At 38.8% G+C, this 15,198-nt stretch overlaps 1 protein-coding gene across 6 annotated transcripts in view; it reads left to right on the forward strand.

Annotated features, from left to right (window-relative positions):
- Positions 1-15,198, forward strand: part of LOC111931166 (uncharacterized) — a 77,358-nt gene that overhangs the window by 20,508 nt on the left and 41,652 nt on the right. For 2 of the 6 annotated variants that reach the window (XR_015290184.1, XR_015290187.1), the window contains 4 exons: positions 4,912-4,994; positions 6,142-6,216; positions 7,160-7,246; positions 10,216-10,499. The gene's annotated coding sequence lies outside the window, so the exon portion shown is untranslated. Of the gene's footprint in view, positions 1-4,911; positions 5,019-6,141; positions 6,217-7,159; positions 7,247-10,215; positions 10,500-15,198 lie in introns of all 6 variants that reach the window. The other 4 variants (XR_015290188.1, XR_015290185.1, XR_015290183.1 and 1 more) reach the window with 3 other exon arrangements.

Here is a 15,198-nt window from a genome sequence, read left to right on the forward strand (position 1 = left end):
GCTTAGAGTGGGGCTTTGGCTTAGAAATAGCCTTCCAGCAAGCAAACCCCACAAAACAGTGTCAGCTGTTTGGAGCTGTAGTGACTGCAGAGATAGAATTGAGAGCCCGTGTTGCCTGCTGTATTTCAGATACTTGGAGATGGCGGCACCAGGCATAAGTGTAGGGCTTGGAGGATCTGTTGCCCTGGTGGATTTGGTTGGGATGACAACTGATCATTCCTTTTTAGCTGAGTGCACCTAATGTGGCTCTGTTTCCATTCGAGCTTTCAAAGTCCTTAGATCTCTGAGAGTTTCTGGAGGATGCAGATAACCTATAAGAGAACTATGAGTGATGTCTAAATGCAGATCAAACCAGTCTGCTTCATGAGCATCAACCCTACAGCCTTACTTAACTCTGGAGTATTGAGCTGCCTCAGCCTGTGCAGCTGGACAGAATTTTCTCCATGTCCACAACTCATTCTGTGGATTTCAAAGTACAGGGTTTTTGGGTTTTGTTTCTTTGGGTTTTTTTAACTAAAGAACATTTTAGCTTTAGAAATGAAAAAAGCTGTTTTTTTGCCTTTTGTTCTTAGCAAAAGAACAGCTTTAGCTTCTTCTTACTATGATGCTTGTTTCCTGTCAGCCCTGACATTTCTTGGGCACCACAATTTCACCAACACAAAAAGCCTCTGCATATTTGTGGGATAGGAAGTAGGAATATATTTTCACATGTAGATCTATGAAAGTGGCAGGCTAATCCAGTGACTGTCTGTCTGTGTGGGAGGGAAGGAAGAGGTTGGCAGTGTGTGGAAACTGATGTAACTCCTACTGAATAAGGAAGTCTCCCAAGTTGTGCAACTCATCGGAGATGATGAGATTTATCGTTGTAATCCCTATAGCCAACGCTCTTGGAGGAACATCTAGTAGACAGCTTTACTTCCACATTGGAAGAATAGCATTTCTAATGCTGAAGTGGAGTTCCAAGGGAACTTTCTTTCATTTTGAGGATTTTCAGGAGTAATTTGAAGTAATTAGAATGAAGTTGAGAACCAGCCTGGATAGATATAATGCATTAGAATCTATGTCTAATTTCATATCCTTTCTTGCCATTCATAATTTGTTCTTTGAAAAATAAATCCTGGGGATTAATTACATATGAGAGGGCATGAGTAGGGTTGCAAATGTATTTGCAAAATACACTTTTTTCCATTTAATAAAACAAAGCACAAATTCATTTCTGCACAGGTGAGGGAGGAGCATCCTTCTATTGATGGATTTCTTTCTGTTGGGGAGCTTGCATCAGCCTTTACTGACATTAAAAGGGAATAGGCTCTGCAGCAACATCTCTTCTTTCTGCATTCTAGAAAATGCCAATTTCCAATATAAAACTGGCTTAATATTACTATGTCAAATTTATTTTTATGCCATATTGTTGTTAAAAGATTTGATGTTTTCAGAAGCATCTTGCTTGAATCTGCAATTTTAGTCCTACCCAGAGAATTCTTCAACAAACGGTTTTATTATTCTGATTATACCCTCTCTTCGTGAGGCCTAGCTATAATTATGGGAAATTAGGGAATTTTTCTGCTGTGGAAACATAATAATAACTTCTGTTAGTATTTTTAGATCAGTTTTGAAAATGTCGTTTTGAATGTTACTTTCAAATCTCACATTAATCAAATCTTTATACACTGGGAAACTCCTGGCTGACAGAGACAGCCAAAATCTTCTTAGTGGGGTAGATAAATTTGCATGTTCCTATGCTGAGAAAGTTGGAGGTTTTCAAATTTATTTTTTTAGTGGTAGCAAAGAGAGGTTCAGCAGAATAGGAAAAAGAAAAGGAAGGCTGGGAGCAGCAAAGCAAAGTTTGGGATGAAATAAAAGGAAATAAGGGGGGTTCTGAGAATGAGATAAAAGTAAGAGTCAGTTTTGGATTAAGACAGTGTTATCTTTTGGTTTTTTCTGCTTTCCTTTTGTCTTCTTTCATGCTCTCTCCACTGTGCCTTGGGAGCCCCTTGATGTTTCTGTCACCCACTGGCCTGTCTCCCCCTGCAGCTGCCTGGTGCCACCACCATTTCAAGCAGCAGTGACCACCCCGAGCTCCCCTGTTCTCTGCACCTCTTTTAATGTTGTCTTAGGTGACTGACATTGGACAGCACCAACCCAAATGAAATGTATGGACTGTGACTGACTGAGGTCAGGTTGGCCTGGTGATCTCAGTGCACCTAACGAGAACAAGCATCCCAAGTGGTCAGGGATCAAAATTGTTGAATGTTGGACTCAAGTCCTGGATCTCTTCCCTTACAGAGAAAAGCACTGGGTGACATGAATATGAGTCATCTTTCTGTGACATTCAGGAGTATTAATGTTATGAACTTTTGTTTGTCTAAGGACAGAAAAAACCAAGCAGGGGTTTTTAGCTTTGGAATAAATGGGATAGGTAACTTATCCAACACACGAGTTGTTTCCCTCTGAGGTGATTCCTGCTGTTTTCCCTATTTTGGCTGGATTTTGGGGTTTGATTTGAAACAATTGTGTTTCAGACTTAAGATAGGAACTGCTGACAAGTTTCTGATAAAGCTGACCTTGCACATTACTGGTCATATTGAAACTAACTCTGATTCAAAGAAACCCAGACTATAAATCTCTTTTTGTACAGGTAGTTTTAATCTCTTACTTAACAGTGTCTTTGAATAACATGGGCCTCTGTCCTGAGCAGAGACAGAGTTGTCACAAAAGTTTGTTCAGTCAAGTGCAGGTAGTAGAGCTGGAAAAAATCACACCAAAAGTTGAAGAAGGTGTATTTTGAGGATATGTTATCAAATCTGTCTTCACACAAATGATGAGCACACTCAGCTGGACTTCTTGATATTTTAAATACGACTTTTCTACTTGTGAAATATCTGAATCTCTACATTACATCTAAGTGTTTATCTAACTATTTAGAAGGCTAATAACAAACTGAGGAGAAACAAGTTTCTTTTTAATCTATGAGAGACTGAAAATGTGTCTTTTGGAGGAAAAGGATGAGAACTTTGCTGTGCGCTGCCTGACCTGTTCCTTCAGCAGAGGTCTGTACATCTTATGCCTGAGCATGTCCTTGATAGAAAGGTGTCCATCTAACTATGGATCTGTCTGACCTGTTTTCCAGAAAGAGTTGGAAAATATTTAATTTACTGTGTCAAAATATATGCTACAAGTAGTAGGTGAATACTTCCTTCACAAAAGAGAGTATTTCTAGAGCTAAAAAGATTTTTGTGGAAAGCTCTACTTCCAAGGAATCCATGAACACTGAGGAAGGTGTGTTCCTTGTTTCAGTTGCTGGCAAGCAGAACTTAGGTCTTTCTTCACAACACACACAAGGATCCAGCCTCCAAGGTCCTTCTGGCAGTGAAGGCCGTGAATTAGGTTGCTTGCTCTTGTAGAAGAACCATGGCTGAAATGAGCAAACAATTTCTTAGAGACTTCTGAAATTTAGTTCATCAGGAGATAGGCCACACAAACAACCCTTAAAATAGTGTTGAGAAGGCACTTCCAAAAAATTATTTGGCTAATGTTCTTTCCAGCAGGACTCAGGTGTCAAAAAGTTCATTGACTTTAATGTTTTTGAATTTAATGTTTTTCAGCTTCACCTCAACACAGCAACTATTTCAGAAAAAATAATTTTGTATGTCAAGTGTTGAGTCTTGGTTTTGGTTGGGTTTGTGTATCTTTAGGCATTGGAGAGAACTTGTCAGGCCAGGGTTTCTGGGCTGCTTTGTGGATTATTCAAACAGTTAATCTTTCTGGTCCATCTCTTGACCCCTCCTTTGGCCTTTGCATTCCAGGAGCCAGCTGGGAGGAAAGTGAGAGAGGACAGACACTGGATTAGGCTGTTTTAACTCATTCCAACATGGGCAATGGAAACTACAGCAATTAGGCTCAATTAGTCAGCGGTCAATTAGTAATTAGTCAGAAATCTGACTGTTTATGTGCTCTTCTCTGTTCACACACAGGAAGAAGCACTTTAGTTCAAGACAGGCATGGATGAAGTTCACCAGCATCACTTAGCCCTAAAAATATGGAGAAGCAGTTCTGCAGCTGGGTGCCAGTTTTGCCTTGTCTTCTTGGTGGGCATGGTGCCTGTTGCCTTTCAGCTGACTCTCTCCTCATTTGGACTTAGCAGTACTAGATAAGGAGGCTTTGGGACCCCATGCTAGCCTTTGATGTCTGAGAAATGCCTTTGGCTTCTGAGAAACGTGCAGTGGAAGCTGGGTGAGTTGGGAGATGAGATTTACTTCTCCTAACAGAGGGAAAAAACCCCATGAGTTAAATGTCATGGTAGAAATTTCTGTTTTCATGAACATGTTAAAGTAACCCTGATGAGCTTGATTTTGAAAATATTAGGCAGGGGATTAAAGGCAGGACACTACTACTGATTTACTATTACTACATTTGGCACCTTGTCATACAGATTGATTTCTGCATTTTCAATGTTTTTATTCTTGGCTGTGAGAGATGTATAAGAGATATTTCCAACCACCTACTGCCACAGAAGTTTCCTGTTCTGGGAGCTATTCAAAAGGTTATTCAAATTGCATCTTTATGAGATACAGCATGAGCCATGTCTTGTTAATATATCCTTTGTAAGAAAAGGCAAGTTGTAGTGAGGGCAGCAAGCTTTTTTCTTTCTTATTTCTGGAGTAGCAGACTCCAGAAATATACAGTTTGCAGACATTTGTACTTACAAATAATCAACTCTGCAGAGAACAGTTTATTAGCAGATCCCCCTGGACAGTAAACTATTTTATTTTGAAATTTTGCAATTTTTCTAGTGATGAATGTGTCACTACTATTGTTGTCTCTATTTTATAAGCAATTTCTTCTTGAAGACAGTGTCTTAATATGCTTAATGTCAGTCAAAATGTTATTCATATGTATTGTTTCTTACAGAATGTCCCCTACCCTTAAACTTAGTTACCTCCTGGATGCAAGGACTCTTCAGATTGCATCAGTGGTTATTAGAATAGGTAAAAGTAAGTCTTGAGGAAATGAAAAGTGTAAGTACTGACAGCAAACGTTTATTCTTAAATTTTTATCATGTTCCATTTTTCCTACTTAACAACATAAAATGTATCCCATTTAAGGGCCTCTCAGTAGCACATGACACAGCTGATGTCTTTATTTGACCTCCTGGTGATATTCTAGATATAATCACAAAGGCATGCTTTGTCAGAGGTCTACTGCCTCTACTTGCCTAAATGCAAGACCTATAGTTTTGTATTTAGGCTCATGGTCTCAGGTGTGGTTCAGTAACATTCTTCTTTTTGTTTTCCTCTTGACAAAATATTGATGCAGAGTGCCACTTTTTCTCCTAAAGGTGTTGCACCAGTCTGTCATGTTGTCTGATTGAGAAACTTGTGCAGAATCTTGTATTCATCTTCCTGTGGTCCCTGTAGGGCTCATTTTCTTTATGTTGGTTCCCTGATGCTAGTGTCATTGAAAGAGCAATGTGTGTATTCAAGACTTATATAGGATTTTTAATTTAGACAAGATACATTATTTTAGTGGTTTCAGGCAAGCCAGTAACAGCAATTCATCTCAGTGAACACTGTTATGTAAACACAGGAAGAGCTTAACTTTACTGCGTTTTCGTATAAAGACAATATTTACTGACAAATTGGACATCTTTATTTAAATTATAAAGTATATGGATTGTAAATGAACATAATATTCTTGATCAAGTACTACATGAAACAATTACCTATGTTATGACTAAACATTTCAACTTACTAAATACCATAGATGTTCTTATTTCTATGATGATTTCCCCAAAGCACAGCAAGTACTTGAGGAAGTTGTAGCCAAGTCCATGTATGAACTCCAACTGTGTGTTTCAAAGCATTTTTTTCAGAAATTCTGTTCTTTTATTATACCATTGGATAATACATATTTTCCAACTTGTTAGAACACTTGCTTCATTTCTAAACTTTCTCTTACTCACCTGAATGTACACCTCTCCACTGCACAGCATAGAGTTGACCAGGTTCAGGTCTGAAGTGGTCTTTTGAGTGGTTATGCTCCCTCTCTAGCCAGTCACAAGGTAAAGTCAAAAGTAAGAAAGGTGACCCAGGGAAGTATTTTTAAAAAATAATTAATCTCTGCATTGGTATCATCTTGCAGGGGCATCTGAAAATTGTCAGTTGTTCATTACAGTGTGCTGGAAATCCATGGTGCGTCCTATAGAGCAAGCTGAGGGTAAGAATGAAGTGTTTTTCCTATAGTGATACTCACTGATATGAGCAGAAAAGTGGAATGTGTGCTGTCCTGGTGTGCCAGTCAATTCCACCAACAGCATTGGACATCTCGTGGTGCTCTGTGTCAGCACGGATAACAAAAAGGGTCCTTTTGTGAGAAACAGCAAAATAAATGGGATCTAATCCCAGAAAGTACTTGCAGAGTGATCAACCTCACATAAACATTTGGGACAGCTGTAAGTCAAGGCCAAATTCAATTTAATTTAGGAAGCAAATTCTATGATGTCAGAGAAATTTGTATATGTTTGCTTCATTTGTGGACTTGAAAGATTCAGCCTGCTCCCAGCTGCTTTTTCCATCACTTATGAAATGTTACCAGGCCTGAACTGAGCCCAATGCAATTTGGGAAGTACTGAGATTTAGAAAATGAGATTAATTTGGTTTAAACTTTCACCATACAAAACACAACACCCTTTGATTTTAAGATTAACTAATTCTGACAATGAAAATTTTCTCTACAGTATGTTTATCTCTGACAGATTCTTCACGTCACTCACTTAATGGAATATGTATATTTATTTTCTTCACCAAATATAATGAAACTGGTACTTCTTGTGAAAATTAGCCTTCCACTAAGTGTTTTGTGTACTTATGGGAAGAAGGGTAGGCTTAAAAGATTATGTTTCCCAGAAACAAACAAGGTAAAAAGCCCTTGATCTGTCCAGATGTTTCCTCTAGGGACGTGCCCTTCTCTTTGGGATTTTAACTTCTCCAATGAGTCATTAAGTTGTCCCTTTTGGTTTTCATATCTTTGTTAAAACACTAAAGGTTTCCTTTCCTAGTGAGAGCTGAGTAAATGGAATACACGGATAAGAGTTATCTTTTGTAGTCCAGATAAATGTTTATTCTTATAGAGTTTTAAACAAAATGTTTTCTCATTTTAGGTATTAACAACCAAGCATTTCCTTAGTTGGAATTCTCACTATCAGTGCATTTGACACCGGCTTTCAGGAGCTCAAACCACTTCTCAGGTATCAGATTTTGTCTAACATTAAGCCTTTAGGTCTTCCTCTAGTCCTCTTTTGCAACTAAAAATTGTGTACAAATCTTACAGGTCTTATCCAAGAAACTAATTCATACCAGGTTTTTTTTTCACCCTTAGTCTGCTTTAATTCCTATTCTGCCCTTCCCTTCCGTGCAGTTTCCCAGGGAAACAGGACTTCTCTGTTCATTACGTGGTCCCTATGGGTGTCCTCCTTCAAATGAGAAGGTTCAAAAGGTCAAAGACGTTCTGCCCATGTCTGTATTCTACCTGAACTGGCCAGGTCCAGAGCAGGGAAACACTTTGAGTGATCTTGAGACTGACTCTTCTTTTCCATATTACCTCTCTAGGCAGAGGTAGTTCACACTAAGGCCATTATTTATGTTTCAAAACATATATTTTTGTGGCAAGGAAAGCTGATGCATTTCTAGGAAATTTGTAGGAATGATCCAGAACTCTCTTCTATTGTGTCAGTTGCATAATATAATTTTAATAGTAGATGAGGTAAGTGGGGGCCAAACAAGACCACCTGAGATAATAATAGGATATCTTTTGGAGAAAATTGAATTGCCTTACAGCTTTCCTCAAGTCATGTAACAAGAGCATAGCTCTCCCTTGATCTTGGGTTTGATTGTTCTTGTGTGTGATTGTCTGCAACTCTGAACCAGTGGCTGGCAAAAAGAAATTGAGCTAATTATTGGATAATTTTGGGGCTGGAGCATCCACCTACCATCTTGAAATAACACTTTGGTATGACAGAAAAAGCCAGTGCTGCTTTTTCTTGAGAGAAATCTTACTTTGGTACATGATGCAGTGAAAACATGGCACCAGGACAGTACCAGTCTCCCACAGAGCTTTAATAAATGGCAATCACTTCTAAATTGAAAGCAGTCCTCCCAAGTTGTTCCTCATGTTACATGGTGTGAGTGAGAGGCTGAAAGCAGCCTCTGTAGAGACTGTCTCTCTGCAAATTACAACTGAGGAGTAAGATCATTACAATACTTAAGGATAATGCTATGGATGGGGAAAGAAGTGGTGTTCTGTCAGCCAGGAAGCACTGGCTAAGATCTAGGAGCACTCCCTCCAAGGATTCCAGTGTGCATCCAGTTCACTGGGCTCCTGGGGACAGCAAGAGCAAGCAGACAGGGATGGATGGAAGCAAGATCAGCCAGTTCATTTTACTTGTTAGAGGAAATTGGGCCATGGTAAGCTTAGCTGGATGCATCATTGCATCTCAGAGATTTTGGTTTCAGTAATGGCAGAAAGGTTCAGTGGTGAGAAAAAATTGGTTTTTTGATATAAAAAGTAAAATTAGCATGACTGCAAGTGGGAATTAGACAAACTGAAGCAGGCTGTAGCTCTTCTTTTTCTCCCAGAAAACAATTCCACCTGATTATTTACTTTGTGATAGATCATGCTCTATTTTCAGGGTCTTTGCTGTTCAACATGGAAAGTGGTATCAGAATCAAACAGATAAGCAATATATTAAGAATAGGATTGTTCTCAGAAGAGTCAACATTAAAATTATAATTTTGAAAAGTTAATATTTCTTTTGAAATTTCCTTCCTTTTTTTAGTTTAACTTTATTTGAAGGGTTTCTTTTTTTGCTATGAATCTGTAGTGCATAAAAGAAGTTGGCTGAAAACAGTGTTGAGATTAGATGACTATGTGTCAATTCATTTTTTTTTTTTCCATTAAACTTGTACATAAAAACTATGAGTTTTCTGGAGAAGAAATAGTTTAAATAAATTAAATCCAAGAGCTCTATGCCTTATGCCAGCCTTCATGCCCTAACACATAGGAAAGAATGTGGGAACATTCCTCTCTATTTATAAGGGATTCCCATTTCTTGGAGCTGAATAGATGAAGGGGCATTTTGGTAATGAGAATCATTATCTACTCACTCTTCCTCCAGCAGTGCCATGACCTGAAGACCTACCTGCAGCTGACTTTTTTCTACTAGATAAGGTCAGGTTGAAACTGGAGTAGGCCTGTGGACTTTCACTCAGTGAAATATGATAGTTTTGCACTCCTACATGTGCAGTGTGTCAGCATTCAGAGGCATTCATACTTTCCATTCCACCACTGAGGTGTTCCAGATTTTGCCCCTGCCCCAAGGACAATTTGCATAGCTCCATGCAGATTAGTAATTTCACAGGCAAATTCTCCTTTCTCATTATGAAAAATTGTGAATCCTCTGAAATAGCTTGCTGATGAGAACTTCCTCATTCTCTATTAGTCCCCAAAAGGTTTCTTTCTACATGAAGCAATACCATACATATGGGTGGAAACTGTAGTTCTGATACATTTTGGAAGGTTTTAATAGGTGATTCTCTAAGCACAAAGATATTATGGGAGGAAAAATAAGTTCCTCATGTTAGTTGGTTGCTACTTAACCATTTCATTTCATGTAATACATGCTGGCAGCACTTCTTTAGGAATTAATGTTTAATTCCTCTTTAATAAGAATAAAAAAGTACATGGTACAGAATGGTGGCTTGCATCATTGCCTTTGGCCACATCTGAGAGAACCAAACATGGAGCACAGGCAGTATGTGTGCTAAAGCCAGCCAACATGGGAAATCACAGCAGCACACTCCAAGAAAGGCTTTCACAGTAGATAACTTCTGGAAAATAAATATAAACCACAGATTTTCAGAACCTGACTGGACAAAGCCTTGAATAACTCTATCTGAATTCAAAGCTGCCTGTGCCCTGAGCAGGGGGTTGGAGTAGGTCTTTTCCAACTGTACTGCTTCTGTCAATGTGGTAACTGATATTTTAACTGACTAGCTTCAGTGATTTCATGAGATCTAATGTACGAAAACATTATTTTGTCTTAACAGTAGGAAGCTACAGAAGTGTCTGACCTTCCGGAAGATCCTGTGTTACTGCAGTGAACTGATCATAGTGGTACTTTTAATTCCATAATAATTTTTTCCTGTTATCTCCTTGCAGATTGCTGACTTCAGCAACTTCATCTGCAAAATTCTGCTGAGCTGAGCTGAATGTACACTTGTGTCTATTGCTCAGACGCTCTTTTTGTACTTTCTCTGTATCAGTGAGAAGTAGGAAAGAAGAACCGAAGGCTAAGACTCATCAGCTTAGATTAAATTCACATCATCATAAACTAGGAAAGGATTTCTAAACAGATCAGTCTATTTCCCTTCTTTGGCTCCCTTTAAATGACCTTGTGAGAATGGAGGAAGGAGTATGTTTCAGATGTTTGTGATTTTAGTAAGGTAAGTAAGTAAGTAAGTAAGATTTTGATGGTTTTCAGATAAGCAAATCGTGAAAAAAGTGACATAGATAAATCTAGTACAGGATGAACAGAGTGGAAGAATCAGGTGTTTCATGAGCATTTCTTGTGTCTGATAATATTTTCAGTTAATTGAAGGACTGTAGAATTCAAAATGATCTTGAAAAATTGAAGAAATAGCCTGATAAAAATAGGATGTGTTTTTAAAACAAATCAAGCAGTCTGTCACAGATTTTTGTGGGAAACAGAGTATAAGTGGTGGAAAAAATGATTTAGTGGGTGAAAACATGAAAAGGCTCAACAGTGCTGCTATTCTACAAATGAGAAGTCCTGAGTCATATAAACAAAGCTTGGGCTGCAGGGAAGATCAAGGTTTTCCACTTGACATTAGCAAAATGTTAGTTGTAGCTCCATGTCTAGTGGTAGCAATACGGCTTTAGAAGGATGCAGACAGGTTGGAGACTGTTCAGAGAAGAGCAGTAGAAATAAGGAGCCTTTTAGAATACATGATCTACCAGGAAGAATGGAAAAAAAATTGGAATGTGAGTTCCTAAGTCAAAAAGGAAGAGTAAAGGGAAACAGGCTGGTTTTCAGATGCATAAAGAGCTGCTTCAAAGGCAGAAGCAGTAGCTCTTTTCTCTAAACCTACTATAGATAGGATAGAAATTGTGAGTTTCAGCTGCAGTAAAGGAAGATTTGGTTAGTCATTAAAGAAATGTTATGTCTTAGGGAGACATAGGAACATTGAGAATCATGAAAGTGTAGAAGATGATTCTCTGGTGAGTTTTCAGTCATCATCATCAGAAAGAGCAGTTCAGAGACATCCATTAAGTTCCATGTGGATTGGTGATTCTGCCCTAAAGCAGGGAGTGCTAGTTAGCAGATATATATTAACAGAGTTCTCCTGTTGCTCAATTCTGTACAGTCCTTGGAAAAACCCAGAAGCACGTGGCTGGTGGAGGCCAGTGGCACAGATCTGTCCAATGCTGTGTGGGGTATCTTTCTGCCCCGTCAGCAGCTCACTGCTAACTTGCACTGTGAACCTGTGCTTGAACTCCCACTCCCCACAGTGTTCACGTGTTTACCTCTCCTCCTCCGGGCACTTTCAGTCCAGTTCCTGGTGAACTGCTCATTCTGTGCCTCTGTGTAAAAGGAAAGCATGTATAAACTAAAAATAGAATTGTTAGTAAACCAGGAAAGTTAGTATTTCAGATAAGGACAGCTCAAGTGCGTTGGAAGATGGCCCAGCTGGTGTTACATGAGTGCTAATGTGGTCTCAGCAAACAGATTTGATAAAACTTGGAAGGACTGAAGCAATGGTCTCCAGCGAATTTAAGTTACTTTCTCTACTGGCTGGAATTTTCAGGTTTCTTGTGCTGTATCTCTGCATTTATAATCTCATCTTCAGCTAGAAATTAACTGTTAGCTAACATTATATATCATAGTTGTCTCCTTTCTGTTACAAAATGTGTGTTTGCTTTTAAACATGAACAACAGGCAACAAATCCTGAAACCTTGGGAAATTCCCTGTGCTCTTTTGTGATTATATCTGAAACCTCAGTTATTACCAATGTAGTAAAGAAACGGGAATTTTTCAGCTGCTTTATTTTAAGTGACCTTTCTTGGTTTTCCTCAAAAACTTTTCCAGTTCTCAGCAGTGTCAAGTGTATTATGTTAGACCTTCCTTGTATTCAAATACTGTAAACAGTCTCTGCTGAAAGCTGGAAATGACTTCAGATTTCTTTTAAGAAAATTATTAGGGTTTTTACACTTTGATTCCAAAAAGGACTGTATGGTTGACCGTCTACTATCATAGTTGCTATCTGACATGAAGCTTTTAGATTTTCATTCAGGCCAAATTTAAACTTTTTAAATTTCAAATTTTCTGCAGACCACACACCAAAACAAATTATACTTTGGCAAGAATATATCCATGGAATGTACCCAAATCTCTCCAAATGTGCATGACATACTATTAGCTAAGGAGAGCAAGAATCTGGTCAGAAATGGCATCCAAAATCCTGTATCTTTGCATGCAGGTTTATGTGGGATACACGATCTCTTACCAACTGTGCAGCACTGCAAAGGGCAGCTTTGGTTTTGGTAGAAACCATAAGAAGTAAAAATTCTGAGCCAGTTCCCCATGAAAGTCACTGCACAAAATCTGCTTTAAATACTTCACTCTCTATCATTCTGTAAGATTAGGAGGATAAAACTGAGAATAGTTAAAGACAGTGGACTAAGTCTCATAATACACAAATTAAAAGGGCTAAAGTTACTTAGGGATTGAGATTTATTTTGTTTGCAATGCTAAAACTACTGTGATGATACCATTTTTCAGGTGGTCTCTTGCCCTTGTATGTCAGCCTCAAATATCAACAGAGGGTGGTGACCTTTGAACCTGTAACAAATATCTTGCTTTTCTAAGGAAAAATGTTCCAGATATGGGTTACTGACAAGTAGATCAGCACTACCTTCTTAAAACAGAATATCAAATTTTTCTGAAGGTCTCTCTTAGCAGAACATGCTCAGTCCTCTCTGACTCATGAGGGCAAGGGAGATGTGATGAAGATGAATCCCCACACTTGACTTGGTTGTGAGAAGTCAAGAGCCAGACTAGATGGTGGGGGGGGAAAGACACAGGAATGGCATATAGAGTGTAAGGCTGCAGTTGGTGGGGAGAAGAGAAAACTTTTTTCCCCTCCACTTCTTTAACTTTCTGTCTCTGAAGGGTACCTCAGTGCATCCTGAGAGAGCCTGTGTGTTTTCCACCAATCTGTGAAAACTATGGTGTGGAGTTTATGCCAAGAAAAGCAGTTGTGGAAGTGTGGTATAGCTTGCTTTAAAGATTGTGGGGGGCAGTAGTCCCAAATTAACCATCATCCTAAACTGGTTGGTTTTATCTGGTCTCAGTCAAGGCCAATATAATTTAAACCCATTTGAAAAACAAATAATCTGGGTATCAGGACAAGAATTTTCTGCTTCCCTCAGTAATTTCCATAAAAGTTACAAATTTATGTCTGTCTTGGCTGCGATGAACAAATGGTATTTTATCTGCATTTTATCTTTAGTCTTCATTATTGATTTAAAGTACCTCAGAATTTAAGGTTTTATCCAAGAGGAAGGCTTTCCTCACCTTTCTATTTAGCACACGGACAAGCTGGGGTATGGCCTTGTCTCAACTACCCCCTTTCTCCAGGGCAATCACCAGCCTTTAAGCAGTGAATTCCTGTAAGCCTTGTGGATAAGGGCTGGGCTACCCTGGAAGCTCCTCAGTGTGCAGCTCAGTGTTTGTGTCCATGCTTAAACAGCAATGATTGGAAAGCTGTTCCTGCTACCCACATGCAGATGGGCCTGACTGATAAAATCTAAACTTTTAAGTTCTTGACTTAACAATCACATATTTCTTTTATATTTATGTGTCACATTTTAAGTTATCTTTATTGGCTTTGAAAATACTCATCAGTTATAAATTTTACACTCTCTTCTCTCATTGCCTTTCCTTCTTGTTATCCCCTGTCACATGATTTTGTTCCCTTATTCTCCTACTTTTGATAAAATATTAACTTTGGTCTGCCTTGAAAAGCTTAAGTGAGTCACAGAGGAGTTTAAGCACTTAAACCCTCAGTGAAATCACTTAAATGTTTAGCAGCTAAATAGTAATTTGTTGTTCACCTCTATGAAATTGGCACTTGAATTCCAAAGTGGAATATATTTTCACTAGGTCTGCCCTCTACCTAGATCCTCTCATTGCCCCAGAATTATGTAAAAACACAAAAAAATTAATTTTGGGGTAACTACCACAAGTCACCAAACTCTGCATGGTAAAATGGGCCTCTGGTAGAGGATGGGTAAAAATGCTGTGGCAATGCTTTGGTGACAACCTAAGGAGATTACTGACCCATTAATTGCTTAAATACCCTGGGTTTGGTCATCTGGCTGCTTTGCTGTGTTGTGTCAGAGAACTGAAACAATACAAATGCCTTTCCAAAACTGGCAGAGAAAGAAGAACAAGCCCTTCTACTTGACTGAGAGGACATCAAGCAGGAACATTCTGTGTTTGAGGCTCCATGGCTTTGAAGGGCAGAAGAATCACAGTAGATCAGTGACTGTTCTGATGATGCCTTAAGTTTTAGCTTTCATATTTTTCAGATTCTGTGCTGCCTAGGTGTGAAGTTTTGAGCTTCATATTTAGTGTTAGTGAGATCTCTTCACAACAATTCCTTTTCTAGCTTGATACCAAGGACAATTGTTACAAGTTTCAGGCCCAAAAGCATAAACAACAGTGGATTGAGGAGAGAAAACAAGAAGGATGAGACTTCATAATCTGAAACTGTAATTGGACAATTAACCCAAATATGCAGATGGACCAAAACTTATAAACATGTGAGACCTTGTGACCAATCCTCCATTTTGTGACTATTTTTAGGTCTATCTTGGGTGTAGCCCTGGCCAGGCTCTTGTACTGCCCAAAGTGTACCCTTTGAGGCATTTTAATAAATACCAACTTTGTTCTTTAATTCTGTCTAGCCTCTGTTCTAGGTCAGCCTTCTCAAGGCATCACTGATGCCTGTGATAGTATTCCTGGCAAACCCAGACATTCTCTTTTGGAACTCCTGCCTGTTAATGCAGGTTTAACCAGCGTAAAATACCTTGAACTGATCTGATCTGATCTGCAACTC

Source organism: Cyanistes caeruleus, chromosome 8, assembly GCF_971803275.1.
Source record: "Cyanistes caeruleus chromosome 8, bCyaCae1.hap1.1, whole genome shotgun sequence".
Classification (NCBI taxonomy): Eukaryota; Metazoa; Chordata; class Aves; order Passeriformes; family Paridae; genus Cyanistes; species Cyanistes caeruleus.